The sequence below is a fragment of the Glandiceps talaboti genome, chromosome 9 (genome assembly GCF_964340395.1).
Source record: "Glandiceps talaboti chromosome 9, keGlaTala1.1, whole genome shotgun sequence".
Classification (NCBI taxonomy): Eukaryota; Metazoa; Hemichordata; class Enteropneusta; family Spengelidae; genus Glandiceps; species Glandiceps talaboti.
Window position 1 is genome coordinate 26,333,781 of NC_135557.1, and position 26,779 is coordinate 26,360,559.

The 26,779-nt window shown below is 37.0% G+C and overlaps 1 protein-coding gene across 1 annotated transcript in view; it reads right to left on the reverse strand.

Annotated features, from left to right (window-relative positions):
- The window catches only part of LOC144439699 (sulfotransferase 1B1-like), an 84,638-nt gene that overhangs the window by 52,359 nt on the left and 5,500 nt on the right, over window positions 1-26,779 (reverse strand). The window contains exon 2 of the mRNA XM_078128935.1: window positions 562-674. The gene's annotated coding sequence lies outside the window, so the exon portion shown is untranslated. The remainder of the gene's footprint in view (window positions 1-561; window positions 675-26,779) is intronic.

Consider the following 26,779-nt stretch of genomic DNA (forward strand, 5'->3'; position numbering starts at 1 on the left):
CAAAATCCCTCTCTTCATGGGTCATACCAAAATGTAGGTGGGGGTGACAGTATTAACCTTGTGTTTATAAAAAGGATAGTTTGGCGTAAACGAATCGGCCTTTCTGGGCCACCAAAGAGAACTACGTACCATGCCTTAAAATGTACACAGTGTTCGATAGTTAACTCTGGGCATTGCCATTTGACAGAATGCCAATACTTGATATATATAGAGTACTGAAATAGCCATATACCCGTTATGCTTAGGTATGGAGAGGTATAGATTGTATAGATTACAATTCATTTTGACTTCACGATTAACATTGATTACTCTAGTCAAATGTTGGGGAGATTTATGTACTTCATGCCGACCTTACCACACTAAGAAGTGCAAACGTTGGGGGGGGGGGGATTTATGTACTTCATACCGACCTTACCACTCTAAGAAGTGCAAACGTTGGGGGGATTTACGTACTTCTTACGGACCTTACCAGACTAGGAAGTGCATTTTAGAGGCATATAATGATGAGAATACTTTTATGATCATAGTCTTAGAATAAGGGAACAATTATGGTGTACGAACCGTTGCCTTGGAAACTACACGTAGACGTGGGTCACATGGAAACCATAACATTTTCATCATATACTGTCCCATTAAACTAGTTCTTGTGAGAGACTTATTTTTCGGAAACCATTCTGAAATAAAGAAAGAAGTAAACACGAAAATAGTGGAAAAAGATAATTTGCGAAAACCAATTTGGTGCGAAAATGCGGATCACGGTTACTTATGAGTGAATAATATAAAAACCATTCAAGGTTCCCTCATCAAAGAGTGACATCATTCACTCATAAAAGTTGACCTCAAAATACGCCATGATAATTATGTTTTATTTGAATGATTGGAACTGCATATCTCATTATTCTCAAACTTACAATTCGATACTAAGTCGAGTCACACATTAAAGGGTATACGGTAGTGAAACAGTAGGGAAATTATCTTTACCATTGAGACCATCAAATAAAAAATTATGACATACTATAGTATCCAAACTTGGTGTCCACAGGACACATTCAAGCCAGGGCGATACCAGATAAAGAAATGTTATTACATATCCTGCCACATTTAAAAGATTAAAAGACTTGCTAGATCATTTATTTCTACTAGAAACCACCCATCCCCTCAAAAAAGGAAAAAAAGAAAAAAATACAATACCACACTTGAACTAGGTGAATTCGCAACGTTGTCAGTGTATTCCTTGTGTGTGTGTGTGTGTGTGTGTGTGTGTGTGTGTGTGTGTGCGTGCGCGTGCGTGTGCGCGTTATGAATGGAATGAAATTACAAGCTAGTACTCTGCCATAAAATCGATTACCTAATGAGCATGCGCAATGACGGATTTGTCTTTAGGTAATGCATGATGTCATCAAAAAATAATGTTTTTAATAAAAAAAATTTAATTTGTGATTTTTTTATCTTCATACGAAACCCAAAACACTAGTGGAAGACAGACTATGTAAACATTGTAAAGAAATAGAAGATGAAAGACATCATCTAATTCATTGTAAATTATATACAAAACAAAGAGAAAAAATGTTTGATATTATTACTACTGTAAACCCAAATTTTATACATTTAGATGGAGTAGAGCAATTTATATGTATACTACAATCAAAACATAAGGATATTATAACTGCTCTTTTCATATACCTGAATAGTAGTAAATAGACAAACACGAACTATTCTATACTAAGATATTTATAACTTAGTTATTTACTTAGATTATTATTAACTTTTATTTCTTTTAAATACCAAATTAGAAATGTAAAATGTTCAAAACGGTTGAAATAAAGATTTATCTTATCTTATCTGATGTAGACGAAGTGCCAATACTGTGTCAACAACGTTATCAGTCATGCGATAGATTGGCCTAACGGACTTACATGTATCGCCTATAACGATTTCAACAGCTTTTCTGATTGAAATACTTGTCTGTTTATGGATGTTCAAATTTTAATGATTCTATTACAAAAATCAGATTTAAATTGTTCTCCTTTCACACGTGAATAATACTTTCACTTGACACATAGCATCTTCATACCTGGTCTTCATACATATCCGACATACATTTGAATAATAAATTTAGATATGAGTAGAAGTATTTGAGATTAACTGACCCATTTTTGAAGTAATTTTGTAATAATGGAAATTGATAATTAGATTGAGTGCAAGGAATCCATGACAAATTGCGTCCAACTCCAACACTGCATCGGCCATAAGCAATAACACTCATATACCTTATTGCTTTGTGTTTCTAAAGATTATAAGTGTAACGATGCGAGCGCCCTCTCTGTTGAAATATGAAATAGTGGAGGAAATGATACGTAATTTTTTAGCTCGAGACAATCATGCCACATTACTTCTGTTTTGATTCAACAGTAATAAAGTTAAGGGTATCATAATTATTGCTTCTGAGATTATTAAATGCAACAGATGCAACATTTGGTATTGAGTGGATGTAATTGGTCACTCCTAAATATGGAGCAGGCTTGTGATATTTTAATCTGAGTGTTTTCACTATGTAATACTCAAATATGGATTATAATGCTTTCGCTGTTGTTGTTTTCATATTTCAACAGAGAGCGAGGGCACTCACCTGGTTGCACTTATAACTTGATCTTCAAAAACACAAGCAATAAGGAGTAAAAGGGGTGGGTGTCATTGCTTATGGCTGATGCAGTGTTGGAGTTGCAGAAGGGTTGGATGCAATTTGTAACCGATTGCAAAGTAATACACTTATTTGCACAATGATAAGCTTTTTCTGATCAAATGTTAATGATTTTTATAATTGGCAGACAGAATCGTGCTTGTTTTATCATAGAAAATGGAGAAGCTGCTCCATATTTACTGACAAGTTTACAAACGGACATACGTCGTCAGATATCGTCTGAAACGTGATGGAAACAGTGCGTTCAGCTAATTTTGAGAGATAATGTTGTTTGCAGGCATACGACAGTGAAAATTCACTTTTCGCGAGGTTTTTGAGATTATGGTATCTTCGTACTCACGATAGATTGATAACTTGTATTTCGAACTTCTAGTCTGTGTGATCTGTTCGCTGACAAATTCAATATCCACAATGAGAAACGGAGGGAGTCTATCTGATCCACTGTAGGATGAACCTGTCATCCCACAGACGACACAGTGGTAGTGTACATGTGAAAGGCAAGGGCATACAGTCAAATGATACCAATGAGCTGACGTCTGATACATGTGTTTATCATTTGGTGTGCAAGGTAAGTTTAATTCATCTTGTACCTGTACTAAATTTATTAAATGTATGAATACATTCAGTTCTGTCATTTAATTTGAACCAACATTTCTATCGTTGTTGGAAGAGTTAACGTTGATTTACAGCCTATTTCATGTTAGTGTTCACCTGGCTCTGTCTAATACAACCACGTCACACAGAAACCAATAAAAAACTGCACATGTTACACTTTAAGATAACAAGATTAAATTAAATACAGCAACATTTGTGTAATTGATATGAAGTAATGTAAATCCATACGCGTGCAGACATCAAAACACTGGCACCCTACTGTCTGCGTGTAATAATAATAATGTTGTGTTTTTATATAGTGCTTTCCCACTCCGTGCTCAAAGCGCTTTACAGTTATTACCCCTGGCTCGGATCAGAACGGCACAACGGCCATGTAGTCTTCCTCAACTCCCCGAGGAGCATACAATCCATTGCAGCCATTTCAGCGGATAGGATTAAAGCCTTCACATTGCAACCTACATCCTACCAGGTCCCCAATTATACAACTGGGTTGACTGAGGCACAGTCGTGGTTCAAATCTTGCCCAAGGACTTTAGCCACTCAGAAACAAACAGCAGGCAGCGACAGGGCTCGAACGAACCTGCAACCTGTAGATTCCAAGCCGGTCGCGCAAACCATTCACCCATCATGACTCCATTAAAGATAACAAGATTAAAAGTAAATACAGCAACATTTGTGTAATTGTACTACCAGTACGTTTAACTGGTTTATTTCGAAGACTTGTAGACATAATGTAGCATGTGATCTTGCTACATCAAGTTTCTTACTAGTCTCTGCAAGGTTGTATCAAAACAGAGCAATATTATATATTAATCTGCAATGGGCTGTAGATCTTCTGAGAACTTATTACCCAAGCCCCAAAGGAATACGCACTTCAAGATGTGGCAGTTCATGAATTATTCAGGAAGAAAACTGTTTGCATTTCATGGTGCTCCCCGATGAGACTGTATTTTGAATAAATTTGAATAAATTGTCGCAAAGCTGAATGTATTTCAATAAAACCCCATAAATGTGATATTTATCTATTGTGGGTAAAATATTAAGGTGTTCCACAATATTCAAGAATATTGAGCTTTATGAGGAGGACTGGAAATGTTGAGTATTGTCATTTGACGAATGAGTTTTAGTCAAAGTCAAATGGGAAAGAAGTTCCACGCATCACTGCGTACCATATATGCATAACACGTCACCATTTGTATTTTATCGCCTCACACCACAGCGAATTCCAAAACGTCAGTAAGAATCTACAACTGCGATAAAATAATACAATAATATAAAAACACACATCTTGATCCATATTTAATGTATACTAGCTGTGACTGATTCATTTTATTTCACCAAAAAGGGTGACAGAACTTAGACTGGGAAAGTGTACATGAAAAAAAAACATGCATTCAAGACACTTTACTAATTTGAATAAAGTAATTGCTATTGGAGATACATGTGTTCACTTAATATAATTGAACAAAATTACAAATGTGTCGAATGTCATTTAATAAGCACGTGGTTCAAACCAACATTATTATGGTTCATGTCGGACTATATATAGTCTGGCAATGCTGTCAAACACAACGTCGATAGCGCCCCCTAACTACGTTGCTATTTCCGTCGACTCAAATGTAACTAAAATAGACAGTGTTCGTCAGAAGACTATAATATGTATCGTATATATTTGCGATCGAAGTTGATCATTTTGCGTTTATGTTGTTATTTTACTTAATAGATAACAACACTTTTACTGCTGAATGAATGAATGAATGAATGAATGAATGAATGAATGAATGAATGAATGAATGAATGAATGAATGAATGAATGTAAACAAAACGCACATCAACCACAATCCCGCTTTACTTAGAAATATCAGCATTGATCATTATGTATGTGTTAGGATGACTCCATTTTTCTTGTTTCTTAGACCGACCCAAATTTTCAGCTCTGACATCAAAATATGTTTTTCTTTAATTTTCGCCCACCTCTAACATTTTGCAGAACAGCACCCTCTATGCCAATATTAAGCAAGTGTCGACTGTACATATCATCTACAGTCATGGCAGCGGCGACGATGCTTGTACACGAACAGAGCGTTTATTTTTTTCGTGATGGAAGTTATTCAAGTAGGGGTAGGGTTTTAGAGGAAAGGCAATGGCTTTGTGGTTTACCAAAATAAGAAGATAGAGAGGAGGGAAAGGAGAGGCAGAGAAACATGAAGAAGAGTTTTTGCTGTTTTTTTAAATCGATCGACCGACCAATAGTTGCTATGGAAAATTAATGAGAAACAAAAACAAATAGGGTCACCCTTATGTACAGCCTTCTGACGAAAACTCCCAGTGTCAGCTGTAATCAGGACGCTAACATATTTATGAGGAGTTGATATGATAAGTTAATATTGACAGAATATTGACAGCAATTGCACAATTCTGTGGCTCGGGGGTACGTTTGTTTTAGAAAAATCATTGCGCCCATAAACAATATTTGATGTCCAAAAATGGAAGTCCCATGGCAACTGTAATAATCTATTCCGTACTATACTATGGTGATGGTGAGTTTCCCATGTCTACCTCTATGTCATGTGGAACGTCAACAACAGTGGATGACATATTTCATGAACGTTTTAAATGTTAAAACAGAAGTGAAAGCCAGGCACTTTAACAATCTACGATGCATTGCCTTTGTTTCTACGGCTTAAAATAGAATGGAGAAAGCATTTTAATAGGTTGGTGTTCCTACGGCTTAAAGTACAATGGAGAAAGCATTTTAATAGGCCTTTGTTTCTACGGCTTAAAATACAATGGAGAATGCATTTTAATAGGCTGGTGTTTCATATCGGATCATCAAATTATATTGAGTCTGACATTCAATAATGATTCAATAATATTGTCATGTTAGGATACGATCCCATTTGAACAACAACAACAACAACAACAACAACAACAACAACAACAACAACAACAACAATAACAACAACAACATCCTCATCTTGCATTTAAACTATTCTCATATGTGGCGCGATGAAAACAGCGATTTCACCAACAACACATATCTTGTTGGGCTTTTACAATTGTTCAGAACGGTTGTGATATTCATACTTACACATATTTTGATGAAACAACTTAAAAAACAAGAAGCCCATGAAAAATTAATATTTAGCAGGTGCACGATATTAAAACCCTCCAAGGTAAATATTCTTAATGACTTAGAAAAAATCACCAAGTCGATTACATTCCAAAAATTCGCTTGAAGCAAATTGACGTAATGAATGCACGGTCGTTTTTTTCTTGGTTCAATTTTTCTTCATTAATCTCAAAGTTTAATCGAAATAGCTTCAACATTACGTATGGGATACAAATATATTTAATTGAGACCAACCGAGGGCATGTGGTTTCGCACGCGGACAGGAATACTATCACAGAGTACAGTAATTGCTTTTTCCGAGATGTCTGACTAGATACTTATCAAACCAGCGATGCATTGCTAATTTCGTGAATTCAATATTAAAATGAATTAAGATCATATCTATTTACTGATATTTCTAGATGCAAAACACAATCAAATACACTATTAATATTTTACCGAGTTTATAACCTCGTTGGAAAATATTTCTGATACATATTAGACCAGAGTTGCATGCATATGTTTAAAAGTACACTAGGGAATACGTCTGTAGACACTTGACTGGAATGTAAACAAGTCAACAAAGAAGTCCTAATATATCCATGGTATACGGACTATTCACAACAAAGAAGTCCTAATATATCCATGGTATACGGACTATTCACAACAAAGAAGCCCTAATGTATCCATGGTATACGGACTATTCACAACAAAGAAGTCCTAATATATCCATGGTATATGGACTATTCACAACAAAGAAGCCCTAATATATCCATGGTATACGGACTATTCACAACAAAGAAGTCCTAATATATCCATGGTATACGGACTATTCACAACAAAGAAGTCCTAATATATCCATGGTATACGGACTATTCACAACAAAGAAGTCCTAACACACTCCTAAGGCTGAACAGGTAGAAGAACTAGATGTTGTTAGATGACAGGGAATAATGTAATTAGTTTATTAGTCAACTCTAACATTTGGGGCCCTTTCTTTAGTCTCAGCTGATCTTCATTACCAGAAATCTTACAAATACCTGAAGTAGACATATCTGAAACACTATGATCATTGGTATTAAATTTAGTGTACAGATGGATACAGGATAGTTACCATTCTTTTGTCTGATAAGATGCTATGCTGCAGAGCGATCATTGATCCTGTATATACCATAGAAATCCACATTTACATTTACGTGTAATGTAGTCTATAACATTAGTAAGTAAGTTTATTTGCAATTACAATACTGTTCTTCAGGCCACATGCATGATTAGTATTGATGATAACACTACATGTGTTGCATCGAGGTCGATCCATCGCAAGGAAATGAAGCAGGGGTATTAAACTTGTGGTCCATGTTCAGTGTGGACCAACATGTCTTTAAGATTGTTCTAATACAAGCGCCTATGCAGTTACAGTTAGTATTTGTACGTCAACCAGCTAAATAAATACTAATCAATTAGCATCGTAAACAATAATGTTACATTGTTTTTAACCACAAATAACCCATTCATAGTAACTCTGACAATTGTGAGAGGTTTATTTTATCAGTAGCTGGAGATTGGGTATCACCATAACCACAGATAATCCCATAGTCCTACGTGTCTGAGCATGCTCAGTCTGGATTGCAAGTTCCCTATTATACAATTAGTATTTGTATGTCAACCAGCCAGTGCAGCATAATTGTACACAATTAGCATTTGTATGTCAACCAGCTGGTGCAGCATAATTGTACACAATTAGTATTTGTATGTCAACCAGCTAGTGCAGCATAATTGTACACAATTAGTATTTGTATGTCAACCAGCTAGTGCAGCATAATTGTACACAATTAGCATTTGTATGTCAACCAGCTGGTGCAGCATAATTGTACACAGTTAGTATTTGTATGTCAACCAGCTAGTGCAGCATAATTGTACACAATTAGCATTTGTATGTCAACCAGCTAGTGCAGCATAATTGTACACAATTAGTATTTGTATGTCAACCAGCTAGTGCAGCATAATTGTACACAGTTAGTATTTGTATGTCAACCAGCTAGTGCAGCATAATTGTACACAATTAGTATTTGTATGTCAACCAGCTAGTGCAGCATAATTGTACACAATTAGCATTTGTATGTCAACCAGCTAGTGCAGCATAATTGTACACAATTAGTATTTGTATGTCAACCAGCTAGTGCAGCATAATTGTACACAATTAGCATTTGTATGTCAACCAGCTGGTGCAGCATAATTGTACACAGTTAGTATTTGTATGTCAACCAGCTAGTGCAGCATAATTGTACACAATTAGTATTTGTATGTCAACCAGCTAGTGCAGCATAATTGTACATACTTAGCATTTGTATGTCAACCAGCTAGTGCAGCATAATTGTACACAATTAGCATTTGTATGTCAACCAGCTAGTGCAGCATAATTGTGCACAATTAGCATTTGTATGTCAACCAGCTAGTGCAGCATAATTGTACAGTTAGTATTTGTATGTCAACCAGCTAGTGCAGCATAATTGTACACAATTAGCATTTGTATGTCAACCAGCTAGTGCAGCATAATTGTACACAATTAGCATTTGTATGTCAACCAGCAGCCTGCATTCCTGTGGCTCGTAAATATATGTTCCATTGATCTAGAAATTTCACCAAAGCGGAAATTATTAAAATTCGTATCATTTATGAACATATGTACGCTTTGATAAATTTCTAACTATTCATATTTGAACACTATGGTTTTATGAAAAAATCCAAAATGGCCCCCACTGAATGCAGGGCTACTTGGAAAATTGAACCGGAAGTTGTGGAGGTAGACTTTTTTATGGTAGCGCTGTGTAGGAGCTGTGTAGGAGCTTGAGGACGTGTGTGTGTGTGTGTGTGTGTGTGTGTCTGTCTGTCTGTCTGTCTGTCTGTCTGTCTGTCTGTCTGTCTGTCTGTCTGTCTGTTTGTTTGTTTGTTTGTTTGTTTGTTTGTGCTGAGTGTCTGTCTCTGTCCATCCGTCAGTCCGTCCATCCGTCCATCTATCTGTCTGGCCTGTGTGTGTGTTGTGGTAGCATACCGTGTATGTACACCAATTGTGTGTTTTGTATCAGAATATTTTCAAAGAGCATATTACCACGCACATATTACAGACAAAATCAGGTCCGATTGCGTCCATTCGATGCATCACAGTTTACACACAGTGATGCTTTCTGTCGTAGACATATTCCCGGATGTGTAATACCTGAGAGAGAGGTTTAAAATGATTTGGCGCACCTCATAACCATCATATTTATTTGCTTCCTAGGAATTTATAATCGGAAATATTTATATTTATCATAATGATAAATTATTGTGTGTTTGGTTAAAGAGAACCCTCGCTTTTGTTGACCAGATTCATAATTCTATAACTCGCATATTCAACAACGTTCAATTTATAATTGCTCCATGAAATGAAATGTTTATCTTTCATCCCTAGATCCAAGACTCTTAAACGATTTCCGAAAAGGTCACGCCAGTCTTTTTATCATTAATCACCACTGAGATAACATGACTTATGATTTTCACCTGAAGGTGCCCTGATCATATCAAACTATCCATTTTAAACCAAATACGGGTATGCTAGGAATCTGTCAGGTCAATCTCTACATTTTTGATGTATTGTAAACATTTAGATTCAAGTGGCGCATCCGCTTACAAAGTGGACAGTATTAAACAGCAACAGAAACATGGCGAGAATTCGAAGTTGAAGGAGTTGTACGTCAAGTGACAAGTTGTCAGGTATGTGTTTGTGCAGGGAGTTGCTCAGCGATTTTTAGAGATATACACAGACATGCGAAGGAAATGTTCTATTTTAGGATTGAAACTACTAGAAGGCGCCATTATCAAGGGACAGACGCCAATATTATGTATATGACATCTCTATTATTTTATGGCAGACACCATTATCATCAAGTGGACGCCAGTACTATGTGATAATAGTGTTATTCCATAGCAGGCGCCATTATCACGTGACATACACATTTTTCATCTGACAGGCACCATAACCATGATAACAAACATCTGAATTGTGGTCCATTGTGTACGTAAGAGAAATTGTCAACTTGAAAAACAAAAACAAAAACAACACGACACAACACACCACACAACAACACAACACAACACAACACAACACAACACAACACAACACAAAACGACATGACACAACATACAATACAAATCATAAACGTATTTACAATATTTCTTCTTGTGACAGTTGCTGAAGTAAGTGGGAATGTGTAAATTTAACGCCACTGATGCTTGTCTTGTAAAATAATACCAGGTGTGAGACAAAATAACTGCTCAATGACCAATATATCGACAATATGAAATACATATCAAGTCACATATTAAATGGTGAATTCAATTTAGAGTTGTGAACAGCACTAGATACCTAACACAGTTAGTAGCTATTGCCATGGCAACGTAAAGGAAGATGGCATGATCAAAGGAATCCTCATGCCTTTGGAAAAGGATGACTTCGGGAGAAAAAGAAACGGATAGATGTAGACCCACTCGTAGATGATATGTGCGAGTATCACATAACCTTCCATTATAAAATATTAAAATAATAATTACTCGAGGTCAAAATGATAACACTTTCAACGGTGGCTCTGTAAGTAATCATGAGAATACTAAATTCATGACATCACGTTGAGGAGAAACACAGTATATTGGCCAGGAAAGAATCTAATGCATTCAATCAGTGTAAGGTGAGATTGTGTCACAAAAGACTCCTCTTTGTTTACATGTGTTTTCAAGTAGGTTAAGCGAACAATACTAGTAGACACATACATTGAATACATACATTGACTAACAACACTCGTTAAATCTATGATGAAAAAAGATAAAACTCTAAAGAAAGTAGTGTACAGATTTCAATTGAGAGGTAAACAAATCGACAATGTGAACATGTAGGGTTAATAAGTCAGTAATGTGAATATATAGGGGAAATAAGTCAACCGCATGTAAACATATTGAGTAAACAAGTGAGAAATGTAAACATATAGAGTAAATAAGTCAACCGTGCAAATATATAGAGTAAATACATCAACCATGTAAACGTATAGTTTACAAGTCAGTAATGTAAACATATAGAGTAAACAATTCAGCAGTGTAAACATATAGAGTAAACAAATCGACAATGTGGACATATAGAGCGCCAATGAATGTATGTATCAACATTTCAGTGCCAATGAAAGTATGTATCAACATTTCAGTGCCAATGAAAGTATGTATCAACATTTCAGAGCCAATGATAGTATGTATCAACATTTCAGTGTCAATGAAAGTATGTATCAACATTTCAGTGCCAATGAAAGTATGTATCAACATTTCAGTGCCAATGAAAGTATGTATCAACATTTCAGTGCCAATGAAAGTATGTATCAACATTTCAGTGCCAATGAAAGTATGTATCAGCATTTCAGTGCCAATGATAATATGTATCAACATTTCAGTGCCAATGATAGTATGTATCAACATTTCAGTGCCAATGAAAGTATGTATCAACATTTCAGTGCCAATGAAAGTATGTATCAACATTTCAGTGCCAATGATAATATGTATCAACATTTCAGTGCCAATGAAAGTATGTATCAACATTTCAGTGCCAATGATAATATGTATCAACATTTCAGTGCCAATGATAGTATGTATCAACATTAATCAGTAGTGTCTATAGCTTTGCAATAGTTTTATGTAAGTATTTTCACTCAAGGAAAACGGAACAAAATCATGATAAATAAAATGACCTTGCAGCCTCATACCCAAAGAATGTTCGCAATTTAGTGACGTGAGTACTTTTGAACAAATCGATATGTAAACATCAATCAAAGATATAAACTGCATCATCGATCTATTTATAAGAAAGTATATATCACCGGAAAACAAACTGTGTGTTTCCCATTGTTAATTGATATACATACACGTGTTGTAGAAAAAATAACAGGCTTACAGTCCATATAAGATAGAAACAGTATTGTATAATATATAATAAATGGAATCAAAGGCAGATTTTCACATTATAGTTTGCACATAAATTCTAAATAATTTGAGCAGATATAGAAATAATGAACAAATTCATGTATCTATAAAACATGTAATGTGATGTAAGTGTGTGTGTGTGTGTGTGTGTGTGTGTGTGTGTGTGTGTGTGTGTGCGCGTGTGTGTATACAGTTTACATTTAAAATCGGACTAAAACTATATTTTCAAGCAATATAGTTGACAAGACAAGAGGCACAAATCTCGTGGTTATATCCGGAGCACGTTACTATTAACGTCAGTTGTAGGCGTGGTTGCTCGTATACGTTAAACTCAGATGGCCTAGGGCAGACGTACCTAGCGTAGTTACTTAATGATCGTGTATTAGATTCTAAATTATAGTCGTGCAGCTAAGTAGAGGTAATGCACGTCATCACATCAAATGAAACAGCACGGATAATCACTAACGACGTCTAGTACAGGTGAAGTGACTATCAAACCACTCCTGGTGGAATCAATCCATTTACTGCCATAAAGCGGCTGTGTTTGGCATTTATAACCATAAGTCTCTACCTTACAACATCTTTGTTATCAGCAACAGTAAAGTGTACTTGAAGAAGGAAGCACACCGTGTTATGGTGAGTAGACGTTTAGGAAATATTTGATGTGCGTTCAACTATGACTGAGATTTGTTCATAAACTGACAAGAGCTTGAAACGACACCCATATTTCCTGTTGTTAGCTGTATATAGCTATTGGCTGATTAGCATCGCGAGCAGGAGAGTCGTCTACCCTAAGGAGAGTATAGATTCACTTAAAGAATTAATAGAATCACACGTAAATAATATGTGAAAGAAACCATTGATTGCGAGATAATGCTAGATGCCTTGTAATTTGTATCTGTTTGCAGAGATGTAGGGAAGTGTTGAATGGAAGTACTGTTATTCTATTGACATATTTTATCGGTGTTATAGTTGTCAATTAAACGTCAAGAAGAGATACATTACTTCACTTACCCTAGAGAGAAAGAGAGAGTAGAGGTGTACTTAAAAATTGATAGCAGCACGGGAGATAGAAATAATACATTTTGTTAAAGTGAGCAGATGGATAAGGATTTTGTATTTTTTGGGCATCTTTAATTTATAAAACAATTTTATCATGATTTTCTTTATAGTATATGAAAGCCAGTAAGGGACATTTTGTAAAATAAAAAATAAAAAATAATATCATTTCGTGCTCACAAGATAGTAAATCGTGCGCACAACATATCATGTCGTGCTCAGGAGATATTTTTTTTATTTTTTATTTTACAAAATGCCCCTTACTGGCTTTCATAATACTAGCACTTGAAAAACAAACGTGAAACAACACTGATCAAGTCAGTGTTTGTAACTCAATACATTGCAAAATGCTAGAAAAATGTGCTTTACAATTTTGTTGTTCTACACACAATGACAAACATTTTATACATTTATTAATCTTTTGCAAGCTATTGCATTACAAACAAGGACGTAGCACATGCTAATTATTTTTTCACATTGGTTTTCAAATAGGAAAATTGTTTTATAAATTATAAAAAATCCCAAATGACTACAACATCCTCATCCATATGGCCACTTTAAAATGGGATTATGGGTACTGTTATTTGTTACAAATTACTATAATCTACAATAACAATCATGTCTAAAGACAAATAACAAAGCCTGTTTACTGTTTATTTTGTTTCATTATATAGATTGTCACATTGATTAGACACGTGTTGAGAGGGGGCGTTTGGATGATATACATTACAAAGACAAAGTTCACTTAATTGTAAATTATCAACTATAGAATTCCCTGTTTATAGTTTACAACATACATATTTTACCTTTAGCATTAAAAAACCAAATTTGAAGGAAGTCATTGGTGAAAATAACATTTCTGGTTCTACAAAGCATAATGAGATGCACCTAAAATAAAGCTAGCCTTCACTTTGTCGTCGTATTGGTATTCTATTTTAAAAATTAAAATAACTGTTCTACTTTAGGTTTTAACTTTGTTTCTTTCATATATCTTGCAGATAAAACTTATGTAGATATGAATAGAGTAAACTGATTTTTTCTAATTGGGTTCTAGCTATATTGAAAAGGTTTACTAATTTTGCATCTAATGGAATAGACTTATCATGTCATGTGATCAGATCTCTCTGTCAATTCCCAGTTGACTGTAATTACCTTATGTGTAATCAATTACATAACGTGATCTTAGAATCCGTCGAGTCCATATCTCATGACAATCACAACACAAGGAATTATTCATAATATGGAGTATATACATGTAATAATCACGTGATAAAATTAATTTGAATTATGCTCAAAGCGACAACCATGACTACAAAGATAGTCTGATTTATACTTCTAATACAAAACAAAAAACGATGCAGTTATATGGGATATTAAATTTCTTTCTTTCATGTTGCCGACGTGTAATATAGTAATTTATGTAAGTGTCTGATTTCCCGTAAGGGCCAAAAAAGATGTAATTTATGATATTTGTAAGGAACGCTCGTAAAAAATATTTTCCTAAAAGTACAAAACATTGCCCAAATTCAACAAGTGATACATATACATTTCCTATTGGTACACAAATAGAGTTTTAAATAAATGGTAAGGAAGTGCTGCTTAATTTCGATGAACCGATGAGTAGTATTTTCACCAGAAAACAATACCATTTGAAAGTGACTTTTTAACACACCAAATAAGCGTAACTTGTGATGCATTATTGTGCACAAAAATATAGCATAATAGTTTAATCATGCTCATTTGTCGACGGATAGGTAGAGGCTCTTGACCATATGTAGAATAATAAAGTTAAAAGATTACCCATATATAAACGAGTTTATTCAACCATGAAATCGTCGTGATGTCGAAATGCGAGAGAGAGAGAGAGAGAGAGAGAGAGAGAGAGAGAGAGAGAGAGAGAGAGAGAGAGAGAGAGAGAGAGAGAGAGAGAGAGAGAGAGAGAGAGAGAGAGAGAGAGAGAGAGAGAGAGAGAGAGAGGAGAGAGAGAGAGAGGGGGGGGGGCAGGCAGGCAGTCAAGCAGTCAGTCAGTCAGGCAGGCAGGCAGACAGTAAATGACAGAAATAGGAGATGGTCACCGGCATAGAAACATCTACAAAATGTGAAATTCGAGTTTTTTTCCCTCATCAGAAGGAAGTGCATAGATATTGAACAGAACACCACAGGAAACAGTTGATACATCCCTTCATTAGTAAATACTCAGACTGTTACAAGTTGAAGAGAAATGAGATACAGCCATTGTACTGTTTCTGAAATCAATGACGCCAGCAATAATCTTTTGTATTTGCGTGTTTTCATGTCACTACAAGTCATATTATTTGGAGCAAGGCGCCAATAAGTACAACTGGGGTTTACAATTTATGTAAACTAATGTCTCCACTAGGAACACTAAATGTGAAGGTCCAATGTAAATGCATGGTTACTTAGGATGCCAAAGTGTTAGTATATGTTAGGAAAGTGTTATACATATCATTCTGTACATCGTTTACTATTCCTTGTCGGGACATTAATGTCACTGACATCTAAATAACCCTGTCTTGCTTTGGAGCCTTGTTTTCGGTGAAGACGCCTACGACAACTGAATATCTACAATTACGTTTTGATCAACAATCTGGACTCTTTCATATTTTTTGTCTGCAGTTTGTGGGATGCACACACTTGGATGTCCACATCTGTATCTGTAATGTGTGGGTAATGTACCACAATGTACGTATCTTGTGATGCACTGTTGTGTAATGTTCTAAATGTACATGGTACATAAAAGGTACATCTTTAGATATTACCAAACCGTATTTATGAAAACTTAACGATCATGAGTAGCTTATTAAATAGAAGAAGTGTGATAAGTTTTCATCGGGATAATACGAGCTAGCAAGCATCAATGATACATCCCCTTTTGAGTTACCCTTCACCGGCTCTGTTTGACACAACCACGCATAAATCAAATGAAACTGTACACGTTACACGTTAAGATAACAAGATTAATGATGAAAGTTTATTGCAACATTTGGTCTAGTAACTGAAATGAACTAAAGTGACACAATGCAGACATCAAAACATTGGCGCCTACATGTCTATATCTAGTTGCAGTTGCACGATTAAATGGTTTATTTCATAACATAAAATGTAGCAAGATATTGTGATCTAGCTATATCTCAGTGTAGAATATGCTGTTTCCTATTGTGTCATGCATGGTTGTATCAAACAGAGTCGTTGAACGTAAATTTGAAATGGGCTGCATTTACAAACTTATTCACACTGACCCACTTTGCATGTTACTAAGCTGTTTCATTGGCTCTACAAATATAATAATGTGAAACCATTTTATTATTGTAATGGAAGAGTAGTAATTAAAAAAAATCAACATGTTATTTTCTAAACATGCCAGCCTTATAGCTATACACTCATCTTTGACTTTATATAATTGAATTATCCCATTCACAAAAAAATGTCATGATTTATGTACCTGGGGAAGCCTAATGTAAGGTAGCTGGTGAAGCCTAATGTAAGGTAGCTGGGGAAGCCTAATGTAAGGTAGCTGGGGAAGCCTAATGTAAGGTAGCTGGGGAGGCCTAATGTAAGGTAGCTGGGGAAGCCTAATGTAAGGTAGCTGGGGAAGCCTAATGTAAGGTAGCTGGGGAAGCCTAATGTAAGGTAGCTGTGGAAGCCTAATGTACGGTAGCTGGGGAAGCCTAATGTAAGGTAGCTGGGAAAGCCTAATGTAAGGTAGCTGGGGAAGCCTAATGTAAGGTAGCTGGGGAAGCCTAATGTAAGGTAGCTGGGGAGGCCTAATGTAAGATAGCTGAGGAAGCCTAATGTAAGGTAGCTGGGGAAGCTTAATGTAAGGTAGCTGGGGAAGCCTAATGTAAGGTAGCTGGGGAAGCCTAATGTAAGGTAGCTGGGGAAGCCTAATGTAAGGTAGCTGGGGAAGCTTAATGTAAGGTAGCTGAGGAAGCTTAATGTAAGGTAGCTGGGAAAGCCTAATGTAAGGTAGCTGTGGAAGCCTAATGTAAGGTAGCTGGGGAAGCCTAATGTAAGGTAGCTGGGGAAGCTTAATGTAAGGTAGCTGGGGAAGCCTAATGTAAGGTAGCTGTGGAAGCCTAATGTAAGGTAGCTGTGGAAGCCTAATGTAAGGTAGCTGTGGAAGCCTAATGTAAGGTAGCTGTGGAAGCCTAATGTAAGGTAGCTGGGGAAGCCTAATGTAAGGTAGCTGTGGAAGCCTAATGTAAGGTAGCTGTGGAAGCCTAATGTAAGGTAGCTGTGGAAGCCTAATGTAAGGTAGCTGGGGAAGCTTAATGTAAGGTAGCTGAGGAAGCTTAATGTAAGGTAGCTGGGAAAGCCTAATGTAAGGTAGCTGGGGAAGCCTAATGTAAGGTAGCTGGGGAAGCTTAATGTAAGGTAGCTGGGAAAGCCTAATGTAAGGTAGCTGGGGAAGCCTAATGTAAGGTAGCTGGGGAAGCCTAATGTAAGGTAGCTGGGGAAGCCTAATGTAAGGTAGCTGGGGAAGCTTAATGTAAGGTAGCTGGGAAAGCCTAATGTAAGGTAGCTGGGGAAGCCTAATGTAAGGTAGCTGGGGAAGCCTAATGTAAGGTAGCTGGGGAAGCCTAATGTAAGGTAGCTGGGGAAGCCTCATGTAAGGTAGCTGGGGAAGCCTAATGTAAGGTAGCTGGGGAAGCTTAATGTAAGGTAGCTGGGAAAGCCTAATGTAAGGTAGCTGAGGAAGCCTAATGTAAGGTAGCTGGGGAAGCTTAATGTAAGGTAGCTGGGGAAGCCTAATGTAAGGTAGCTGTGGAAGCCTAATGTAAGGTAGCTGGGGAAGCTTAATGTAAGGTAGCTGAGGAAGCTTAATGTAAGGTAGCTGGGAAAGCCTAATGTAAGGTAGCTGAGGAAGCCTAATGTAAGGTAGCTGGGGAAGCTTAATGTAAGGTAGCTGGGGAAGCTTAATGTAAGGTAGCTGGGAAAGCCTAATGTAAGGTAGCTGAGGAAGCCTAATGTAAGGTAGCTGGGGAAGCTTAATGTAAGGTAGCTGGGGAGGCCTAATGTAAGGTAGCTGGGGAGGCCTAATGTAAGGTAGCTGTGGAAGCCTAATGTAAGGTAGCTGGGGAAGCCTAATGTAAGGTAGCTGGGGAAGCCTCATGTAAGGTAGCTGGGGAAGCCTAATGTAAGGTAGCTGGGGAAACCTAATGTAAGGTAGCTGGGGAAGCCTAATGTAAGGTAGCTGGGGAAGCCTAATGTAAGGTAGCTGGGGAAGCCTAATGTAAGGTAGCTGGGGAAGCCTAATGTAAGGTAGCTGGGGAAGCCTAATGTAAGGTAGCTGTGGAAGCCTAATGTAAGGTAGCTGTGGAAGCCTAATGTAAGGTAGCTGGGGAAGCCTAATGTAAGGTAGCTGGGGAAGCCTAATGTAAGGTAGCTGGGGAAGCCTAATGTAAGGTAGCTGGGGAAGCCTAATGTAAGGTAGCTGTGGAAGCCTAATGTAAGGTAGCTGGGGAAGCCTAATGTAAGGTAGCTGTGGAAGCCTAATGTAAGGTAGCTGGGGAGGCCTAATGTAAGGTAGCTGGGGAGGCCTAATGTAAGGTAGCTGGGGAAGCCTAATGTAAGGTAGCTGGGGAAGCCTAATGTAAGGTAGCTGGGGAAGCCTAATGTAAGGTAGCTGGGGAAGCCTAATGTAAGGTAGCTGTGGAAGCCTAATGTAAGGTAGCTGGGGAAGCCTAATGTAAGGTAGCTGGGGAAGCCTAATGTAAGGTAGCTGTGGAAGCCTAATGTAAGGTAGCTGGGGAGGCCTAATGTAAGGTAGCTGGGGAAGCCTAATGTAAGGTAGCTGGGGAAGCCTAATGTAAGGTAGCTGGGGAGGCCTAATGTAAGGTAGCTGGGGAAGCCTAATGTAAGGTAGCTGGGGAAGCCTCATGTAAGGTAGCTGGGGAAGCCTAATGTAAGGTAGCTGGGGAAGCCTAATGTAAGGTAGCTGTGGAAGCCTAATGTAAGGTAGCTGGGGAGGCCTAATGTAAGGTAGCTGGGGAAGCCTAATGTAAGGTAGCTGGGGAGGCCTAATGTAAGGTAGCTGGGGAAGCCTAATGTAAGGTAGCTGGGGAAGCCTAATGTAAGGTAGCTGGGGAGGCCTAATGTAAGGTAGCTGGGGAAGCCTAATGTAAGGTAGCTGGGGAGGCCTAATGTAAGGTAGCTGGGGAAGCCTAATGACCAGATTATATGCTTGATTAGTATATTTGAGCTTTTGCGGGGATACTCTGATCATGACGGCGGATCTGAGTTTCAAAGCATTGTGCTACGGGCCATGCTTATGTACTAGCATATTTGTAAGAGATATTTACCATAGAACAAAAATCACATAAATTTTACTCAGACAGACAGACAGACAGACGGACAGACAGACAGACAGACAGACAGACAGACAGACAGACAGAGACGGGCACAGAGAGACAGAGACAGAGCCAGTGACAGAGAGAGAGAGAGAGGGGGAGTGAGAGACATACAAAACAGAGCGTGTGTGTGTTATTGATTTGGGGGTCGTTTATTTAGAATATGATCGCATGGATGTGATTGTAAAAGATTGTTATTTCATCTTTCATATTGGCCATGATGAAATATTCCCATGATGCTTTGAACCATATACAAGTGCATGTATTACAATCACTATATTCCTCAATAATATACAACTACAAATATATGTCATCAGCTCATTTAAATCATAGTACATCTAGATGAACTGTTGGGGTGCAGTACACCAGAAAGAAGGAAATAAATTATGTTTAGTCACAATATTCACCACGTTGATGGCCTAGAACTTATTTTGATGAGAACTAAATGCGGAAATTACTAGCTCATTATTCGTGGTAAGTGTAATTTCACATCATGTTTTACTGATTTCCTGGTTTCAGGAATCATTGAAATGAATAATTTCGTCATAACAGATATCTAATTCATGAATAGTGTAGTGAGCTAGCAGGTAAGGTTCTCTTATGTATGTTTGTGATGTTCTGATTATGAAACAGTTGTAAAATTGATTGTTCATTTTACAGTGCGCACAAGCCAAGTTATACGTCATTAGACTCAAACTTCAGGTCTAAGATCATTGACGTAAAGCTGTCACTTTTTTGATGTAGATAATTGAATATAACAATGTTTGTATGGATAGTTGATCTAACAACAGGTCAGTATGATGGGGCACTTTTAAAATTTGAACTCTAAGTTTGGTCTTAATAATGCAATATTGTACGATCCAGACACTTCCTAATTTTTGCAATTTATTCACTTTCCAGACACTTCCTAACTTTTGCAATTTATTCAGTTTCCAGACACTTCCTAACTTTTGCAATTTATTCAGTTTCCAGACACTTCCTAATTTTTGCAATTTATTCAGTTTCCAGACACTTCCTAACTTTTGCAATTTATTCACTTTCCAGACACTTCCTAATTTTTGCAATTTATTCAGTTTCCAGACACTTCCTAACTTTTGCAATTTATTCAGTTTCCAGACACTTCCTAACTTTTGCAATTTATTCAGTTTCCAGACACTTCCTAATTTTTGCAATTTATTCAGTTTCCAGACACTTCCTAATTTTTGTAATTTATTCAGTTTCCAGACACTTCCTAATTTTTGCAATTTATTCAGTTTCCAGACACTTCCTAATTTTTGCAATTTATTCACTTTCCAGACACTTCCTAACTTTTGCAATTTATTCACTTTCCAGACACTTCCTAATTTTTGCAATTTATTCAGTTTCCAGACACTTCCTAATTTTTGCAATTTATTCACTTTCCAGACACTTCCTAATTTTTGCAATTTATTCACTTTCCAGACACTTCCTAATTTTTGCAATTTATTCACTTTCCAGACACTTCCTAACTTTTGCAATTTATTCACTTTCCAGACACTTCCTAACTTTTGCAATTTATTCAGTTACAAACATGGATTAGGTATAAGTTGTCTCATTTTTTTAAATTAGGAAAACAGTAAAATTATTTTATGAATATCAAATCCAAAATAATACCACGTTGTCATCCATATGACCACTCTCCCCAATCTGTGTCATATTAAAACTTGTTCCTGGCCGGTTTGAAGAGATTAAAGAACTTCAGGGGTTCACCGTTATGTTCAAGGATTTTGACTAAATTCAAAATAAAAAAAAAATCACGGCGACCCCTACTTTTCTGAAATATTTTTTATTTGATTTTAACTGAGAATGGACTGGGGGTTTCTCGAGCAAAGTGACAGCAAACTTTTTAAAAAGTATACATACTGTGTTATATATAAAGATGATAAATTATATGATAACATATATTGAGTCATAACATCACTTTTATTACATATCTAAACTGTAGGTAACTAGTCTACATGTTGCAAAACATGATTCATCAAATTTAATTAGGAAGGATACTGAAATATGCAACAAAAAGTACCATCAAGCGAACCATTAAGACTATGACATGTTTAAGCAATAAACCACCCCTGGGGATGGTATACCAAGAGGTTTTGACCAGTGAACGAAATATATGCACGAGCGATAGGGATTGCATATATTGAGTTCACTGGTCAAAACCGAGTGGTATACCATTCCCAGGGGGTGGTTTATCGCTATTATATTATACCAGTATATTGAAAATATCGGAAACAAGATAAGACGCAACATTTTCTGGTTTCATTTGCGCCCCCATCCTTGCACGGACTACAACGTTCGTAGACGAACAGTGAACATCAAAATTTGGACGCGTGCCAACTTTGCATTATCGCTCATTTTAGACGCACTAGTTCGATGTCTAGACCAATCAGATCTCTCGATTTGCGCCATCAATATACTGGTATAATATAATTATGCGTAGAACATTGCTATGCTCATTCTAACAGTGTATCCATGTACACAAGAATGGGAACTGTAACAAAACACACAATATGAGTTGTTAGAGATCGACTGCAAACTCAAGAGTTTTGTTGGTCTTCCTTTTCACCAGATGTGCATTGGGTATATTTATTGATGTCACTATATAACAATGTATATGAAACGAAAATATTACATATAATATGATAATTTCAAAGAAGTTCATTCACGTTAAAACTTAATATTTTCATCGATAATTATTTTATTATTAAGAATAGTATTCATTCATCGCACCCTAATAGTAATGTTTAAAATCTAGCAAGCTATAGTGTAACATTCGTTTGATCTTCTAAATAACTTGGGAAATGAAGCATTGACTCGTTTTCTTCTCAAAAAGCTTTTACTGTAGAGTTACGAGGTGGTGTATCATTTATTGATCTAAGTTAGTGTAACACGGATTTTACAGGTTAATTGAGACTTCCGATTCGTGTGTTGGTTTACAATAACGACTATCGACAATTACCGAGTCTGTTTCTCTAATCCAACTTGTCATACGCTTTCGTGAGATGCAACTGAAGCCATCATAACCTGCATCAGAGACTACACATAACAAATCATGACACATGGATTTCCGACGAAATAACATTATTTGATTTATAATAATCATGCCTTACGACGTGTGTATCCTTCTCCAAATCGACACACAGTCAGTTTTAAATAGACCGCATTATAAAGTACATGATACATACATACATACATACATACATACATACATACATACATACATACATACATACATACATAAAGTAGAAATCAATCGTTCATACATACATACATACATACATACATACATACATGCATACATTTTTTTACCGTGAATTTACCGTGAATTTACGTGGGGAAGGAAGCCATTAAGTCCTTAGTGTTCTGAAGTGGTTACCAATACACGCTTTAAAATGATTAACTGATGAATTAGCAATAACCCTTTCTGGTAAACTTTTCCAAATGTCTACGACACGTTGACTAAAAAAATATTTACGTATATATTCCAATAACACAATATCCCTATTCGCATGTGGGGACCACACTGGGGAAGCATAGTCAAGGTGCGGGCGAACTAGCGATTTATAGAGTGGCAATAAAATATCCTTTGATTTACAGGTGAATGTTCTTTTTACCATACTAAGTACTCGATTTGCCTTATTTACCTCCCCTGCGATATGCAGTTTCGGTTTTAGTGAGTTGTGAATCAAAACCCGTAGATCTGTTTCATACATACATACATACATACATACATACATACATACATACATACATACCTACATACATACATACATACCTACCTACCTACCTACCTACCTACCTACCTACCTACATACATACATACATACATACCTACATACATACATACATACATACATACATACATGCATGCATGCATGCAGGCAGGCAGGCAGGCAGGCAGGCAGGCAGGCAGGCAGGCAGGCAGACAGACAGACAGACAGACAGACAGACAGACAGACAGACGTACTTAGTTTGCATTGTGATACCTTCAAATGCTACTCTAAGACATGAACACGACAGTTCTCTATGTCTGTAAGGTATGTTTTACAGTATGGTGAAAACAGAACGATTGATTTCTACTTTTGAATTGTAGTGATCAGGGATCACAATAATGCACTTTGTCCATTTTCAAGTTCTGAGTGCAGTCATTATTTTATGTGATAAACATACATACAATAACATATCACAGTAAGATAATCTCCCAAAGCTATTACCCGTAAATCTAAAAATTCTAAATGTTTACTGTACTTCACTATGCCTTCATTACGAACGGCTCTGTGTCACAATAACGTCACGACTTAAATGCGATAAAAACGCACAACCATACAAGATCGGGTGATCATTCCGATTCTGTAGTGTTGCTATGGCAATACAAAGATACCAAGTCAGACGTTCGGACATTGTGTCTGTTTTGATTCTTCATCTCAGATAAATGGTGGGTTTTCTATCTTTGTTATTTTGCAAAATACCGCTCTCTAATTATTGCTATGTATAGAATTCTATTGACATTACTTAAATTGCTTTTCTCCTTTTTAATATTAGGAGACCGAATGGAAGGTTTGGAAGTACGGCGGAAATCAAAGGAATCACGCAAAGACACATGATGGATATAAGGCAGGTTGCAAGCAGTGCTCGTAGACGGCTGTTTATCATCACCGGTGTTTTTCAGTGTTAGCGGAAAGAAGAAAGGGTGTATGTGATGCGTACAACCTGTGACGGGTTGTAAGCTAATGATCAGGATATGAAATTACCACTAATATTATACACATATACTTTGTCTAATGTGTATTAGACTGTTTGTAACTGGCGTCGCACTGGCTTCAGAATTTGTGTTTAACTTCAAAGGGAGGACAGCATTAGAAGGTTGTTATTCACCATTCCGTCGACAGTTTTTCTCTTGAGATTGAAATTTTGGAGCCACGTCTCTGAGTGTTAGAATTGTTGTCAATGAAATGATGTCAAAACTTACAACAATTAAGGACGGGAATGGCATGCAGTTACCAATGGATAGAAGTCATAAATTGAAGGAGACGTCGGTCTGTGATAAACACGAACAAGTCAAGCCTAGCGATAAAACAATGGTAATGATACGGAATGAGAAAATAGCTCGTATGCGCCAATGGAGAAGCATGCCTGTCCAGCAAACTCTTCCGAGAACAGAAAGTTTACACACAAAGGAATTCCGGTCATCGAGTTTACACGGCTCAAGAACAGCCCGTCATCTTCACCCTGGTTCCAAAACAGCCCGTTTTGTTCACCTTGGAAATGAAGAAGTTACAAAACATCTTCCACGCGTCGATTTTAACGGTGAGAAGAAATATGAAGACATTCGTAATACAAAGGGAAAATCCGAGGATAAGTTACAACACGGTGCTAAAAGTAAGAGAGATAAAACAGCACGTAGTAGGTTAATGTCTTATCATCAAAGCCTTGATTTACCGGACACACATAAGGCAGTACCGTTAGCGTTGAGTAATAACAATGCAAGTAATGTTGATATGCGATCTTCGTCGTCTCACATTATAGTTAGAAGACTCCAAGTACCACGCATTCACACCGGTAGAGAACGTAGACTTGCAATGGCTAACTCACATTCTAGGACTCTCAGAATGGAGAAGATAATGAGTGTAAGTGTGATAAAGTACCATGAAATGCATTTACAATGTCCAAGCAGTGTTGTGTTGACGAGGGATGGAAGTATCGCTGTCAGTGACGAGAAATCTAGACGGATAGTTGTATTCCACGACGATGGAAATTATAAACGCCATTTCAATGTCTTGGGTGAATATGGATTTATTCCTGGACCAATGGCTACTACTCCACAAGGTGATATAGTTGTTATTGACACCAGAAACAAAAGGGTTGTTGTCATTTCTGGTCATGATGGTGCTACGAAACTGGACTTTGGTAAAAGGGAATTAGTGTGGCCATGTGGGGTAGCTGTGACGTCAGATGGTATTATTCTGGTTAGTGACTGGGATAGACATTGCATACGGGTTTATGGTCCTAATGGGAACTACGATAGTAATATAAGTGGACACGGTGACGGGCCTGGACAACTAATCCATCCGTGGTTACTAGCTGTGAACTCGCGAGACGATATTGTTGTTTCGGACACTGGCAATAATCGTATTCAGGTGCTTACACGGGAGGGAATGTATCTTAATGAGGTCAGACTAGAGGATCAGTTATATATTCCTCCCAGAGGCTTGGCAGTCGATCATCAAGACAACATCTTCGTTTGTAGCAATTATGGAATTTTCATGATCTCCACGGAGACCATGAGATGCAATGCAATCAACTGTGGTGGAGAATTGTTATTGTGGCCACGTGGTCTGACTGTCACCATGGATACACCTCCTAAGCTGATTGTCACTCACGATAGGGTGTTATCCCCATATTCGCCGGGAATGTTGTCCGTATTTCAACTAATTCCATGATCGAAGTTTCTATCTTTCAAAACAGATGGGACGTTGACTATGGTCGTCTACACATAGAACTATTTTGTGGACTTAAAGATAAACTGTGGATAAACCACAAGGATATGAAATGTTCAATATTTTGATGATTGTTATAGTCAATTGTCATTTAGCACATTTTAGGGTTTATAAAATGAACAATTGATTCATTTCAGAAAGTACAAAGACATTAACATTTACTCCAGTCTGATTGGTGTCATAAGACTACACAAGTGATGTGTTGGGTTTTTACACTGTCATGTCAAACAAGAATGAGTTTGATATGTTGGGTTTGACACTGTGTCATGTCAAACAAGGATGAATGTGATATGTTGGGTTTTGACACTGTGTCATGTCAAACAAGAATGAATGTGATATGTTGGGCTTTGACACTGTGTCATGTCAAACAAGGATGAGTGTGATGTGTTGGGTTTTGACACTGTGT